The sequence below is a fragment of the Lynx canadensis genome, chromosome E2 (genome assembly GCF_007474595.2).
Source record: "Lynx canadensis isolate LIC74 chromosome E2, mLynCan4.pri.v2, whole genome shotgun sequence".
Classification (NCBI taxonomy): domain Eukaryota; kingdom Metazoa; phylum Chordata; class Mammalia; order Carnivora; family Felidae; genus Lynx; species Lynx canadensis.
In genome coordinates, this window is record NC_044317.1 from 45,158,410 (window position 1) to 45,163,196 (window position 4,787).

Genomic DNA, 4,787 nt, shown 5'->3' on the forward strand with positions numbered 1-4,787 from the left:
ATTGTTTGCTGGATTTTTACTAATATTCTCTTACATTTCTGATGACAATCTTGCTAGAAGTTTATCAGTTTCATTGATCTTTTCAAAAGATGAGATTTTGGTTTATTTTTCTGTATTGTTTTTCTGTTTACAATTTCATTGATTTTAAGCTCTTTATATTTATTTCCTTCCTTCTGTTCACTTTGCATTGTTTTGCTCTTTTTCTAGTTTCTTATGGAAGGAATTTGAGCGGTATTTTTTTTTGAGAACTTTACCCCATTTTTGATGAGCATTTAGTACTATAAATTTTTCTGTAAATTCAGATTTAATTGTATTCTACAAGTTTTCCTATGTTCTATTTTCATTTTCATTCAGTGTAACCTTTTTAAAAAACATCCCTTGAGGTTTCCTCTTTGACCCAAGAGTTAAAGTGTATCGTTTAGTTTCATGTTATCTTTCTGCTAAACAATTTCTAGTTTAATTCCTTTGCAATCAAAGAACACAGTATGATTTCAATTCTTTCTTTGTAATATATATATTTTTAATTTTTAATGTGTATTTATTTTTGAGAGAGCAACAGTGTGTGAGTGGGGGAGGCGCAGAGAGAGAGACACACAAAATCCAAAGCAGGCTCCAGGCTCAGAGCTGAATTCATGTATCAGCTCTAGCAGGTTTTTGGGGGGGGGAGTCTTTCAGGTTTTCCATGTAGAGTATCAAAGTGAAAGTTTGACTTCTTTGTCGATTTGGATGCCTTTTATTTTGTTTTGTTGTCTGATTGCTGAGGCTAGGACTTCCAACACTATGTTAAACAACACTGGTGAGAGTGGACATCCCTGTCATGTTCCTGATCTCAAGGGGAAAGTTTTTCCTGATTGAGGGTGATATTAGCTATGGGCCTTTCATATATGGCTTTTATGATGTTAAGGTATGTTCCTTCTATTCCGACTTTATTGAGGGTTTTTATTAAGAAAAGATGTTGTATTTTGTCAAAATCTTTTTCCACATCTATTGACAAGATCATATGGTTCTTATCTTTTCTTCCATTAATGTGATGTATCACGTTGATTGATTTGCAGATATTGAACCAGCCCTGCAACCCAGGAATGAATCCCACTTGATCATGGTGAATAATTCTTTTAAAAAAAAATTTTTTTTTAATGTTTATTTATTTTTGAGACAGAGAGAGACAGAGCATGAACGGGGGAGGGGCAGAGAGAGAGGGAGACACAGAATCTGCAGCAGGCTCCAGGCTCTGAGCCATCAGCCCAGAGCCCGACGCAGGGCTCGAACTCACGGACCGCGAGATCGTGACCTGAGCTGAAGTCGGATGCTCAACCGACTGAGCCACCCAGGCGCCCCTGAATAATTCTTTTAATATACTGTTGAATTCAATTTGCTAGTGTCTTGTTGAGATTGCTCACATCCATGTTCATCAGAGATACTGGCCTGTAATTTTCCTTTTTAGTGGGGTCTTTGTCTGGTTTGGGAATCAAGGTGATGCTGGCTTCATAGAATGAGTCCCGAAGCCTTCCTACTATTCTATTTTTGGAACAGCTTGAGAAGAATAGGAATTAACTCTTTCTGATTTAAATGTCTGATAAAATTCCCTTGGGAAGCCATCTGGTCCAAGACTCTTATTTGTTGGGAGATTTTAAAATAACTGCTTCAGTTTCTTCACTGCTTATGGGTCTGTTCAAGTTTTCTATTTCTTCCCATTTGAGTTTTGGTAGTGGATGGGTATCTAGGAATTTGTCCATTTCTTCCAGATTATCCAGTTTGTTGGCATATAATTTTTCATAGTTTTCTATAATAATTGTTTGTATTTCTGTGGTGTTGTGATCTCTTTCATTTGTGATTGTATCTCTTTGGGTTCTCTCTTTTCTTTTTGAGAAGTCTGGCTAAGGGTTTACCAATTTTGTTTATCCTTTCAAAAAACCAGATCTTAGACTCACTGAACTGTTCTGTTCTTTTTTAAATTATTATTTTATATTATTTCTGCTCTAATCTTTATTTCTTTTCTTCTGCTGGTTTTGAGGCTTCTTTCCTGCTCTGTTTCTAATTGCTTTAGCTGTAAGGTTAGATTCTGTATTTGGGATTTTTCTTGTTTCTTGAGATAAGCCTGGATCACACTGTATTTTCACCTTAGGACTGCCTTTGCTACATCCCAAAAGGTTTGGACTGTTATGTTTTCATTTTCATTTGCTTCCATATACTTTTAAAGTTCTTCCTTAATTTCCTGGTTGACCCATTCATTCCTTAGGATATTCTTTAACCTCCATGTATTTAGAGGCTTTCCAAATTTATTTTTGTGGTTGATTTCAAGTTTCATAGCGTTGTGATCTGAAAATAGGTGCATGGCATGATTTCAATCCTTTTATATTTGTTGAGGTCTGTTTTGTGACCCATTTTGAGAATGTCCCATGTGCACTCGAGAAGAATGTGCATTCTGCTGCTTTTGGATGAAAAGATCTGAATATATCTGTTAAGCCCATCTGGTCCAATGTGTCATTCAAAGCTATTGTTTCTTTACTGATTTTCTGCCTAGATGATCTGTCCATTGGTGTAAGTGGAGTATTAAAGTCCCCTACACTCACAGTATTGTTATCTATACATTTATTTATGTTCGTGATTAACTGATACATATATTTGGGTGCTTCCAAGTTGGGGCATAAACATTTATAATTGTTAGCGCTTCTTGATGGATAGACCCCTCAATTATAATGACCTTCTTCATCTTTTGTTACAGTCTTTGGTTAAAATCTAGTTTGTCTGATAGAAGTATGGCTACTCTGGCTTTCTTTTTTACATACCATAGCATGATAGATGGTTCTCTATCCCTTCACTTTCAATCTGCTGGTGTCCTCAGGTCTAAAATGAGTCTCTTGTAGGCAGCATATAGATGGATCTTGGCTTTTTATTCATTCTGATACCCCATGTCTTTTGATTGGGGCATTTAGTCCATTTACATTCAGATTATTAAAAGATAAGCATTTAGTGTCATTGTGTTATCTGTAGGTTTCACGCTTGTGGTGATGTCTCCGGTCCTTTGTAGTCTTTTCTGCTTTCCAGTCACATAGACCCCCTTAAGATCTCCTGCAGGGCTGGTTTATGAACTCCTTTAGTTTTTGTCTGGGAAAAACATTTATCTCTTCTTCTACTCTAAATGACAGCCTTGCTGGACATAGAATTCTTGGCTGCATATTTTCCCTATTCAGCACATTGACTATTTCTTGCCACTCCCTTCTGCCCTGACAAATTTCAGTGGACAGATCTGCTACTACTCTTATGTGTCTACTCTTGTATGTTAAGGGCCATTTGTCCCTAGCAAATTTCAGAATTTTTCAGAATTTTCTCTTTATCTTTGTATTTTGCCAGTTTCACTATGATATGTCATGGTGTTGACCTATTTTTTTGTTGATCTGGGAGTTCTCTGTGCCTCCTGGACTTGGATGCCTGTTTCCTACCCCAGATTAGGGAACATCTCGCTATAATTTGTTCAAATAAATCTTCTTCCCCTTTCTCTCTTCCCCCTTCTGGAACTCCTATGATATGGATATTATTTCATTGAATCACTTAGGTCTCTAATTGTTCCCTCATCATCTAGTAACTTCCTTTCTCTACTTTTCTCAGCTTCATCATTTTCCATACTTTATCTTCTATTTCACCTATCTTTGATGTTATTGCATCTAGCTTATTTTGCAGCTCATTTACAGCATTTCTTAGTTCACTGTGACTATTTCTTAGGTCCTTGATCTCTGCAGATTCTCTGCTGTCTTCTATGCTATTTTTCAAGCCCAGCTATTTGTCTTATGACTATTATTCTAAATTCCTGATCAGATATATTGTTTATATCTGTTCTGAGCAATTCTCTGGCTGTCATTTCTTCCTGGGATTCCCTTCGAGGATAATTCTTCTGTTGCATCATTTTGGCTAGTTTTCTGTCCTTTACATCTTCTAATAGCTTGTCATGTGTCCTGCACCTGCAAGTACTACTATATTAAAAAGGAGTGGAGCGCCTGGGTGGCTCAGTCGGTTAAGCGTCCGACTTCGGCTCAGGTCATGATCTCGCGGTCCGTGGGTTCGAGCCCTGTGTTGGGCTCTGTGCTGACAGCTCAGAGCCTGCAGCCTGCTTCTGATTCTGTGTCTCCTTCTTTCTCTGACCCTCCCCTGTTCATGCTCTCTCTCTGTCTCAAAAATAATGTTAAAAAAAAATTTTTTTAAATCTTTAAAAAAAAAAGGGGGGGGTGTCATACACTGTTCAGGGCCTGGCACTTTAGGAGGTGTTTTTGGAGTGTGTTACATGCACTCTATTATTGTGTCTTGGCTGCTTTATCTAACTACTCATAGTGGTGGATTGGACTGTCCACCAGGTGTGCTTTGATTTGTTCATTGAGGTAACCCTGGAAAAGAGGAGGAGTTGGGGGGGGGGAAGAAACCTTATCCTAAACAAAGAGAAAAATGATAGGGGAGGGAAAAAAGACCAGGCAGAGAGAATCAAAGAAACTATTGGGCTTAATCCAGAAAGACAGAGAGGAAAATAAAGGAGATACAGAAAAGGTAAAAAAAGGATAGAGTAAAAATGCCGGATTAAACAACCAGAACAGAAATTAAAAAAAAAAAAAAAAAAAGGAAAAATATATAAGTATTGACCAAAAATCAAATCAGAAACTATAAGGCTCATTCTAAGGTGGGGGTGGGGGGGGAAGGAGAGTAGAAAGGTAATGCAGGGAAAAGAGAAGAAGTAATAATAATAATAATTTAAAAAGAAAAAAAAAAACAGACTAACATACCAAACTGCAGGACAGTTG

The 4,787-nt window shown here is 37.2% G+C and overlaps 1 protein-coding gene across 1 annotated transcript in view; it reads left to right on the top strand.

Annotated features, from left to right (window-relative positions):
- LOC115502520 (zinc finger protein 345) overlaps nt 1-4,787 on the top strand; it is a 99,139-nt gene that overhangs the window by 31,442 nt on the left and 62,910 nt on the right. The gene's annotated exons all lie outside the window — the stretch shown is intronic.